This window comes from Theobroma cacao, chromosome 5 (genome assembly GCF_053813885.1).
Source record: "Theobroma cacao isolate CCN51 chromosome 5, ASM5381388v1, whole genome shotgun sequence".
Taxonomy (NCBI): Eukaryota; Viridiplantae; Streptophyta; class Magnoliopsida; order Malvales; family Malvaceae; genus Theobroma; species Theobroma cacao.
The window spans coordinates 29,677,329-29,689,385 of record NC_142643.1 but is presented as its reverse complement, the minus strand read 5'-3'; the positions used below and the strand labels follow the sequence as shown (position 1 = coordinate 29,689,385).

Sequence of the window (12,057 nt, the reverse complement as noted above, 5' to 3'; positions counted from 1 at the left end):
GGAAGATAGAAGGAAATTAGAATTTTTACACGTGTCAGAAGAATTAATTTTAAAATATGAAAATTTGAGGGAGACGTGTTAAATAAAATGAAGTTAAGGCATAATATGTAAATTTTATTATTTGAAGAAATAAAAATATTATGAAAATAAAATGGATGATAAAATAATGAAGAAAAGATGTTGAAAAGTCAAACAATATTTTTATATGTACATGAGTGGCCACATGAGTCAAGAATGGAATGAAGACAAAAACAAAAGAAAGAAAAGTGTGTGGCGGATGGAAAAGGTGCACAAGTTTTTTTTGACTTTCAATTTCAATCCCATGTGAGTAAAAACAAGCAAGACAAAAATAAAAACAAAAGAAAGGAAGAAAGACACAAAAAAACAAAGAAAACAAAAGAGAAGAATGTAGAAATGATGGTGGGGCCGGCCATGTGAGATGAAAGAAATGAAAAAGAGGTAAAAGAGAAAAAGGAGAGGAAGTCGGTTGAGAGTGGGAGAAGAGAAATAAAGGAAAGAAAGAACCATGGGAGAGGAAAAGAAAAGAGAACGGTTTTGCTGCACTTTGAGGAAGGAAAAAGAGAGCTTTTGCTGCAATTTTTGGAGGAAGAAGAAAGTTGAAAATTTGTGAGGTAAGAAGTTGGTTTTTGCTGCACTTTGAGAGAGAAAATTTGGTGCTTTTTAGAGGGATTTTGGTGCTAAAAATTCAAGGTTTTTGCTACTAAATTTTGAGGTTATGTTGCTAGAAATTTTTGGAGGTTTTTGCTGCCATTGAAGGACAACTTTGGCTGCTGCAAATTTGAGCTGTTTGCTACCAATTTGTGCAAAAAAAATTAGAGTTGTTTGTTGGTAGTTTGTGCATGAAAATTGGACAGCTTTGTGCTACCAAAATTGAGAAGTTTTGTTGCTAAAAATTTAAGCTGGAAATCTACTGATTTTAGAGCAGAAAATGGTAGCAAAAAGGGTGAGAAAATGAGGCTTTTGGTGATCGATTTTAAGAGGAAAGGAAGAGAAGAAGCCACGGTGGTGAAGGGAGTGACGGGTTGGAAAGAAAAAAAAAAAGAAGAAACGTGGAAGAGAGAAAAAGAAAAAAAAAAGAAAAGAAAATAAATGGGCATGACCCAATAGAAAATAAGTGGGCATGGCCCAATAGGAAATAAAAATAAATAAGTTTAGCCCAAATAGGAAAAATGGAGAAGCCTATGGAGAGGGCCCAATGGTAAGTTAATGTTATATTTTAAGGTTTATAGGTAGTTTAATATTGTGCATATTTTGGATGAAAAATATGCAAGTTGCTTAAGGAATTTTTAATTAAGTTGCTACCCATACAAATGTGTGATTAAGTATACTGAGTTTATATTGTTGCTAGGAATGTTTATCGTGGAGGCGTGCCGAACGAAGTATGTGACCGACAAATAGGAATAATTATATACGCGTATGAATTAGTAGTGAAGTAATATCCCACTATTATGAGGTGAGTAGGGGGTGTCAATTTTAAAATTTTTGTATATATATACATGTACGTATATTTTACGTGAAGTGCAAAATTTATGGAAAGCATGCATTCATAGAATTTTAAGAAATTGTGGGTGTAAATTATTTTTAGAAATCATTTGGAATATATATATATATATATATATATATATATTATACGTAAAGTGTTTTAAACCGGGAAACAAGCTTTTCGAAAAGATTTACATCAAAGGAAATTGTGCCTTATTGTTTGTGTGGTATTCATTCATGAAATTTATTACATATTCACCATGCTATTTTGATACAAAATATCATGCAAATATTTACAATGAACATTTTACGAAAAGAGAGTTTTAACATGATGTGGGGACCGATATTTTGAGAAAGATTTAAAATATCCCCTTGAAGATCAAATTTGAATTCTTTTAAAAGGTTATTTCATTTTAACCAAGAAATTCAAGAATAATTGGAAACTGCTACTTGTTGTGTTATAAATTGTATTTTGAATCGAATGGCTTATGATAATGTGGGCATGATTGGCTGGATTGGTAAATGTGTTGAAAATGTATAAACAGTTGTTTGCCTTGATAGGCTAGGTTGTAAAATAATTGTCATGTCATGCTATTGCAAATTTTATTGTATGGTGGGTTTAGCTTACTACAGTGGGCGAGTTCCGTGGACCAGCCTCTTAAAGAGGCATAGTAACCCCGTTATATTCTTACCTCGGTTGGAGAGGCGTGTAGGGTAACTCCCGAGGTACAACTTTAGAGTTCACTTCACGCTGAACCACCACTGAGGGTGAACTCAGCCAACTCCAAAGAACGGCTATGTTTTCAAAATAAAAACATGATTTATACGTACATGACTTTTTAATAGCCTTGACGAACTCGGTTGGGATAGCCCCAGGCTAAGGTATCCTTGACAACCGAGTATGAGAATGATTTTAGCACAAGCCAAGTTTTTAAGAAATTCATAAGCCATGTTGTTTATTTTTGACAAAAATGTAATGGTTTTATATGAGTTGAAATAAGTTTTAATATTATGAATTATATTTCTCTGCATGGTGAAAATGGAATTAAACAGTTTTTCGCAGCTCTCCTATTTGTTTATTTGTGAAATGAATCTGTAATTCCTTGCATATGGGGCGAGTTATGATTTATGCATGATTTTAAATATTATTTGGTTTCGCAGGAGCTTGCTAAATTTTATTGATTTTATTCGAAAATTATTATTAATATATTTTGATTCGAAAAATTTTATTACCTCGATTATTTATACTTTATAAGAAATTCTTGATTTCTATATAAGGCACAAACCCTCGTTTGAAACGAATTGCTTTTATAATCTTGCATTTTTATATCCAACTGATCTGCCGTTTGCTTGTTTTCTCATCTATGCCCTACTCGCTGAGTCGATGATTATCACTAAGTCTATGAGACTCACACCCCTTTATTTCCCCTTTTGCAGATAGGGATCAGCCTAGCGTGTAGTCAGTGACACGTTCAGTCCACCGTGAATAGGTAAAGGCATCTCTTAGCAATTTATTCCGAGTCGCTCCGCTGTTAGAGGTCAAGTCGTAGTATTTTATTTATTAAGTTGTAAACGAATTCTAAATTTTTATATAAGCATTAATTTGGAGATTATAGATTTTAATGCATATACTTACGAATAAAAGGAAAAAGTTTGTATTGATTTTTATATTTATAGTTCAATTTAGTATATGAAAGTATCAATATTATATGGTGATTGAATGTAGTGGATTAACGAGCAAATTCTAGACAGGCTTGTTCGAGACTTGGCGGGTCTTTTCTAAAAGTCTTGGACGTCTGCAGCAACCGAGGAGAGGTCGTTGCAGATAATGAGCTTGAAAGTTTTGGCTACTTTAATTAGTACTTTTAAAGCAAAATGAGCTTATATGAGAAAAATGTTGCCATCCTTTAAGTTTAGAATGATATATAAATTGAACCAGTTTGTTTCATAATGAAAAATACTTATGACTTGTTCTTATTAGACGTGCATGCTTGCTTGTAAATTTGAAAGGTCATAAGGGCATTTTTGGAATTGTGAGATTTTTCCAAATGACCCTTGATATGCATATATATGATTCATTATGCCCATTACATATTTCATTAATCATTTAGAGCATAATGAAACAAAATTGAGTGACATTGAGCTCATGATTTTTCACAAAGCAAGTCTAATCTTGAATGTTTCAAGTTAAAAAGTTTGCAAAGAAAGATTAAATCTTTATCAATTGATTATCTTGCAAAATCTTTTTATTCTCTTTGATTGAAATTAATTCTTTATTTTTAATGACATAGCGTGATTGAGCAAACTTGATTTGAAATATTTATATAAATTGCACAAATTTGATGTTTCTTGGTATTTCTCTTGTGATTGGTGAAATTGATTGAAAGGGATTTCTTAAGCATGATTTTGAGTGTGATAATTTAACATTGATGGAATTTTCAAGAAAAAGAACATATCTATTTGCAATGTTTGGCATCCTTGAGATTATAATGATTTCAATGATATATAACTTGAACAAGCAAACCTTGTGTTGAAAATGCCATTATATCTTGTTATTGTTACAAATGATTGCTTGAACAACCTCAAGGGTATTTTGGTCCATATGCTGGAAAATTATAGAAAATGCTTAATTTGATGCTTATTATGCTTAAACATTGTTTAAATACTTGTTATACATGTTATAAGTAATAGGCACACATCATGATGTAAATTGAATATGTTTGAGCATATTAAAGGCATGATTCTTCAAATGAGCATTTCAACGTTTTAGCACTTGTGAACAATGAGCAATAAAAGCCAAAATTTGAGTTCACATGTTTTTCTTGAAGAATCTTTGATCATACATGTCTAAAATGATGTTTTAACATGGTTGAAATGAAATTCTAAATTGTTCTCACACAAATCCATGTTTTGAGATCATTATACCTTGGAACATTGCATGTTTTGCACCTTTTTCTAGCTTTTCAATGTGCAGGAATCCAACATAATTGACTCCTTAGCATAGCTAGTCGACTATTGAAGAACAAAATGCAAATGCTGCTAGAATGATAAAAAGTGGACCTAAGGGATAAGTAGTCGACTCTTGAGTGCTTTAAAGCCAAAATGGACAAGTTTTGTGTTTCAAAATATCTTTTTACTTTACTTCTTGTCCATTACAATATTTTCTTCCCTATATTTCCTTTTTCAAAGATGATTCTTGACTCTTAAAAGCATGCAACATGAATACTCTCATGATCATTTGGTGTAAGTACATGTTCTTGAAATTGTAAAACTTGCTAAAAAATGAGAAATCTTTTTTGATGAAATAAATCTATCTATTCCTAAGCATGACACTCATTTTGATTCCATAAATTCTCATGTAGTTGCAATGACAAAATAGAAATATGAGAAATTGTTCATCAATTCTTGAATTTGTTAATCCGATTGGATTTTCATGTGCATATATAGAAAATATCTTCTCATGAAAATTGAAACGTTCAAATGCTAATCTAGGAACAATTCTTGAAATATATTTTACGTTTATGCTTAAATGATTGTTTCAAAATTGATTTCTTGATTATGCATTCTTATTCGATTAGGATGAACTCATTGAACTTAATGAAAATATTCTTGATTCATCTACTATATTGGTCAAGACACATGCTTATATGATTTTTCTTTATGCTTGACCTTAAGGTTTGAAGTCTAAAACTTTACTTGAGCTATGCATTTGAGTATGAATTTACTTGTCAAGTTTGATCATGGCATATATTGTGAGTTGACATAGTTGAAACTTATTTTGAATATGCACTTAAATGTTAACTATGTCTTTGTTGAGCATTAACGTTTACATGATCTAAAGGTTTTGTGTGCATCCAACTACTTTAGCTTATAGGTCACCATAAACAACATGACATGTCAAATAAAATATGGCCTATAGCTTTAGTTAGCAATGAATGCCTAATGAGCTTTGATTAAATATCTTTTTCTTGAATCTTGATAATTGGTATTCGTTGATGATTGAATGTTCACTTTGAATATATTCATGAGTTGAGTGCTTCACTTTCAATATTCTATAACAATTGATATCACTCATGAATCATGAATTATTGAGATATTGCATGTACCTTGAACTTCAATGGTTGCATATTTTTTCAATGGGTATATGTCTATTTTGAACTCATGCTTGCACTTTGATGAACAAAATTGGAATCATGATTAAGGAAAATAGGCATGTTATTTCTTGTAATCATGTTTGTGCTTATTTGATCATAACTTTCATACCTGATTGCAATAAATGAAAGTTCTCCTTGAATTGACAATTTCATATATAATTTGGAGAATAAATCTTGCAATGCTTGCTTGAAAATGATTTGGATGAATGACCGCTTGGAATTGATTGGGAAGAATACTCACTAAAAATGCTTAATGATGATTATTTTTAATTTCTCCTTGAAAATTTGCTTCACTAAAAATTCTTGGAAATGCTTGATTGATATTGCTTGGCTTATTGATATTGAGCATAAATAATGAATGTTTGATGATGATTGATAATACTTGATGATAATTGAGAATGATACTTGAAGACTAATGATACCTTAGAAATGCCTAGGAACTACTTTGCAAATACTTCTTGAAAATATGAGTAGTTGATGCAAATGTTGAACATCCATTCAAATGCTCATACTTTTTAGTTCCATGAATACTTGAGTATTAAGGAAATAAATTGAATATCCATATGAATGCTCATTTATTCTAGGCTCATGATTTCTCTTTTAATATTTGATATATTAAGGATCTCTAACAATTTGTGTTGAACTTATGATTTCTTAAGGGGGAGTCAATCATTGTCATTGATATTATAACGAATTACGATCTTCGACAACAAGGTTTGGTGAGAATTCAACATTTGGTGTTCTTCGCTACCGATAACATCTTTCTAAACACCAAAATAGATATTGTGCCTTATATTGCTTTTCACTTTAACTTGAATGTTGAAATGTATAATTGGTATCAAGCTTTAAGTTTTCTCAATTAGAAAACATGAATATCTAGCTTTAAAATTAGTATCAAGCTTTATAATTGTCTTTTCTTTCTTGAGCTTTAAATTGATCATATCTTTCTTAAATGTTTTGAGTCTTGAAGTTGATATGCTTGGAATGCTTAGTGATACGGGCAGTCTTTACTAGTGCTTTACCAATTGATATAATGAGCTTTAAAAAGATTCCATCTCTCATAATTGATATTGTGCTTTTATAAAGGAGGAGATTTTATTTATATCTATCAATTGGTATATTAAGCTTTAACACTTGGTATTGGAGTTCAAATATGGCTTATGTGCTTATTGAACATCTTTATGATTATCTTTCTTGAACTTCATAATTGTTATGTCCACATTTTGGTTATAAAGATATATACATGTGGCTTTCTTATTGATGATTCTCTTGATGAATTAATACTTGAATGTGCTTAATGGGTATATTTCTTAATTATTTGGTTGAGGATATTAAGTGCATATGTATGATGACTTAAAGACTTTGTGGTTACATATTCATGGTCTTAATGCTTGTATTCTTGATGGATTTTGCTAACCATTATTTCTTGAGCTTAAGTGTTTAATGCTCACTCTTTTTAACCTTTTTGATATAACAAAAAGGAGGAGAAGGTTTATGAGAAAATTTAATTTTATGCATATGTTGACGGTGAGATTTTAAAATCATTTCAAATGCAAATTATGCTCATAGTTTTGTCATATCAAAAAGGGGGAAATTGTTAGCTTTAAAATTATTATAGTTTTGATTATGACAAAATGATCAAATTTGCTTAAGCATTATTTGAGTAATCCTTGACAATTTCTTGAAATGATTTAACTCCCATACACTTGTTCTTACATTGACACAAGCTTGACTCTTGAAGTTATTGAACTATATCTATAAGCTTGTATGACTTAGGTGTATGAGTGCTCATAATTCTCATTCATTAAAGTTTGATTTAAAGATTAAAGGAAAATCTTGATGCACTCATTAAGGGGGAGTTTTGAATATCTTGTTTAATGATGAAAAAAAAAAAAAGAGAGAAGGAAGACTAAATCAAATAGAGTTAAATAGGTCTTCATGTTTAATTTATGTGTGTGATGCTTAGTTTTTGTTTTGTTGAATATTATGTAAAGAAAAGTAGATGCATTGACTAAGGGGGAGCACCTCATTGTGCATAAAGATTTGAAGCATTCATATTGAACATAGACATTGCATTATTAATCTTGGAGTGTTTTGTGATCATAAAAAATAAGAGATAGAGAATGTTGACTCTATATGTTTTTTATGATAGCAAAATATTCCCATTTCATTTGTGTCTAATGCCTTTACTTGAGTGTGCAAGAAAATTAATGTATGAAACTAATAAATCAATCTTTCAAAGTGTATATCAAAAGAAAAAGGGAGATAAAAATAATAAGACATGACTGCTTAACAAGGAGGAAGCCTATTGGTGAAATAAGGAAGAATGTTAGTTGACCAAGTTTCAAATTGGAGGAATGACAAGTTGAAGAGTTTGAGAAACAGAACCAACTTAGTCGACCAAGTCAGTCGACTAAGTGCTCTCTGCTAGAATCTATAACCTGAAACAGAACCAACTTAGTTAACCAAGTCAGTCGACTAAGAGCTCTCTGTCTGCAAATTGAACCAGAGCACTACAAGACAGATTAACGGCTAGAACTCATCTTCAACTATTTTCAACGGGTATAAAACTGCCAAACTACCATCAGAGTTGCATCTCCAAGTATAGAAGGGTCTTCCAACAATTAGAAACAAGTTCTTGGAAGTTTTGGAAGAGATTTGAGCAATTAAGAGCTGATAAACCAAAAAATTTTCTCTTCACCTCACTACACTTAAACACCCATCCTTTGTACTTGTATTCTGCACTCGACCTTGTACCATTTAGATCAACTTGTGATCATAGTTACTTTGTTATACTTCTCTTCTTGTATTCTTAAAGTGAGGGAGTCACTCTAAGTGTTTGTTTCAAGTTAAGATTGCTTGAATGTGTTAAGATTCTAACTTAGCCTTGAAAAGTTAATTGTTGGGTTTTGGTTGATCTCGTGAAAAACCATTGTTGTAAGTTGTGATTGAGCCTTTGAAAAACCACTTTGGGTTTTGGTTGAGCCCGTGAAAAACCATTGTGAAATGTTGTGGTTGAGCCTTTGAAAAACCACTTTGGGTTTTAGTTGATCCTAGTAAAAACTATTGTGAAAGGTTTTGGCTAAGCCTGGTAAGAGCCATTGTAAAGCTTGGTGAAAGCTCGTGAATTTCACTGGTTCATAGTGGATTTGTTAGAAAAATCCTTGGTTGAATAATCAAGGTAGTGGATGTAGGTCTTGGACTGAACCACTCTAAATTCTACTGTCATTTTTACTCTATTTTTGTTTCATTTTCTTTCCTTCATTTGTCTCGTTATCTAGACTTTGAGATAATATTTGAAAGAGCCAAATTGTGCTATTCACCCCCCCTCTAGCACATATTATTAGGACCAACATGGATAACTATAAGTATATTGCCTTTTGTCAAGATCATTGATCAATTAGGATTTATCAAAAGTGAAATCATTGAAAGCTAATGTCTAGGACTGCCTATGTGAGATGCTTGCTAGCCAAGCTAGTAAGGTCCGTATGTTCCTTTTTTGGTTTAATAATAATTACATGATTTATTTCTCCGATTTAAGTAATTTTCATTTTTGGTTATTTAACTTATGATTTAGGGAGAATGGTTTGTAGTCATTGCATGACTTTTTGATATGGCATTGAGGTACTAGTTGATATGACATTGCGTGACTTACTTATTGCATGACTGGTTTATAGTCATTGTGTGACTTCTTGATATAGCATTGCGTTACTAGTTGATACAGAATTATGTGAATGGGTTGTAGTCATTGCGTGACTTCTTGATATGGCATTGTGTTAGTAGTTGATATGGCATTATGTGACTTGCTCATTGCGTGAATGGTTTGTAGTCATTGCATGACTTCTTGATATGGCATTGTGTTACTAGTTGATGTGGCATTGAGTGAGTTGCTCATTGCGTGAATAGTTTATAGTCATTGCATGACTTCTTGAATTTGGTCAAGTTATAATTCTTTTTGTATCTATAATTAGTGGTTCAGAGGGTGATAAACAAAATTAGAAATTTTAAGTTTTGTAGCTTATGGTGATGACATTGACATTTTGTTACATTTTACTCATTATGTGAACCAAAACAATTTTTATTTTTTAATGTTCATGTTATCGTACATATACATGATTTTTAAAGAATATATAGAGGAAAATGAGGTATATGAAATCATACATAGTGAGAGCAACATAGATATTTTTATCAAGCTTAATTATGATACATTACTTATTAAAACTAATTAAGGAATAGTAATGAGACATCAAGAGTTAAATTTTCTCAAAACCAAAGTAGCCAATATAATAACAAATCCAATAACCATAAGCATTCCACAAGCATACCAAAATATATTACCTTAAGTTAAGGCTGCACTTAAAAAAAGTGTATCCTTAGCCAATGTATGAAAAAGTTTAGCTACACTATTTTTTGGGATTTTGTAGCAAAATTAATATGTAGCCATATAGTACATAATTGCAATCCTAAACAAGTATAATGACATTTAAAATATGCAACTAAAAAGTATAACAACAAATGACATTCTAATATGCAACAAAAATGTTTAAATTTTACAAAATTAAAAACAACTTTTAAAGTATAAACCATGCAAATTTTACAAAATTTACAGCAAATGTTGATCATTTAAGAAATTATTAAGTAAAATTACAATTTCTTTTATAATGTCTACACATTAGTTCCAAATCACCTTTACATATAGTATTCAAGTAGAATCCTCCAAATATAATTCATACTTAAATATAGTAAAAAAACATAACTGTTGCCCATGCTTTTAGAAAATAACCATAGTAAATCAATAAAATTTCAATAAATCCAATAACGCTAAACCAAACCAAAATAACCATAGTAAATCAACAAAATAATCAATTCATAATCACCAGCATAGAAACATAAAAACATAAAAATAATCAAACATAATCATCAACCTTTGGTCTTCTTGCCTTTAAGAAACTATTTCCTAGATACGGAACCAATGACTATTGCCTTGCCTTTGCTCTAAGTTTGCTATGGTACAATCTCCTTTCTTTCTTGTTCTATCGCTCCCATTTCTTATGTCTTGTCAGCTATAGCTTCTTTAAGAAGAAGATTCTCAACATTTTGTAACCTCTCTTCCACTCTTATAATTTTGTCATTTTGCTTAGTCATTTTTCTATCAATTCTTATTAGCAGATTAAACACCATATCATTTGAAATAGGATCCTAACTTACTCTAGATGGAGGAATGGAAGGAACGGTAAGAGAAGCTAAGCTGCCTTGGCTAGAGTTGATAAACTCATTTTCCTCAAGCTTATAACCCATTTTTTAGAGACTTCCAATAAAGATACCCTGATCCTTGCACTTGGTCCAATCAGCTTGGTACTTACTCCTCTATACTTTTTTCTTTTTAATTAGAAAGAAGATTATGTTTCCATATGGTAGATTAGTCTTAGAGGCTAAGGAGGCTCCTTTCATTCTTTCTATCAGGTCTTGTTATATTTAGAGGGATTTCATTCACAACAGCTTCCATCATCCATAGATCTTGAGCACTAACATAATTGTAACTACTGTGCCTTCCTTGCAATGTGGAGGCTAGGAAATAATGGAAGACCCTCAATTGTGCATTTTTCAACTAAGTAGCATAACTTCTTTTTAAAAGGTAAAGTTCTTTTCTTCCTATTACAATCTCCCACATGGGTGATGGATCATGGTTTGGGAGAATTGAGAATTCTCCCATTTCATACGTTATTTTTATAAGTTTCCTAATATCATTAGTTGTCACTGTAAATTCTATTCCACACAAGAACACATTCAACCCATCCTCTACCAAATCAATAGGATTTCCAACTCATCTTTATTCATGGTTATACTCGAGTAAAATTCCTTAACAATGGTCGAGCTGTAATATGTATCTCGAAAGGTACTTAGACCCTTAATTTTAAGCTTGTTAAAGAACTTAAATAAGTTACGCTTAATTGACACTGTTTGATTAAAGCTTTTCTAATCTACAACTTTTTCACATGATATATTTGCATTTTCTATTCTCTTATGCCTATCAGCATGTGCTTCATTCCTAAATCTTGAGGCTAAAGGCTTACCTTTTTCAATGGAAATACCTTTTGTTGCAATTGGCACATTAAAAGCCAATTTCCCATTTTCTTTTTGGATCGAATAGTAGACATATCCTCAACTACCTTTTTTCTTGACCCTTGTCAGTAACTTTGCATGACTAAGAAGTTTCGGCCATTGATTTCAATGATGTTGGAGGTTTTGGGATACTCGGGTGAAATTAAGATTAGAAAGAGGGACAATAGATTTTAAAGTAAATCTAGGTTAAAGGTTTGAGTGGGTTTAGTTTTCCTGTCCCTCCTGATTTTGACTTTATTTTTTTTTACCAAAATTCTCGCGTTTCAATTTTCTCTTC

At 31.3% G+C, this 12,057-nt stretch overlaps 1 long non-coding RNA gene across 1 annotated transcript; it reads left to right on the top strand.

The window, feature by feature from the left end:
- Positions 1-495: 495 nt before the first annotated feature.
- LOC148762540 (uncharacterized) lies at positions 496-3,398 on the top strand. The gene is made up of 4 exons (XR_016026438.1): positions 496-1,219; positions 1,370-1,474; positions 2,941-2,993; positions 3,256-3,398. It is a non-coding gene; the product is annotated as an uncharacterized LOC148762540 (long non-coding RNA).
- Positions 3,399-12,057: the final 8,659 nt, after the last annotated feature.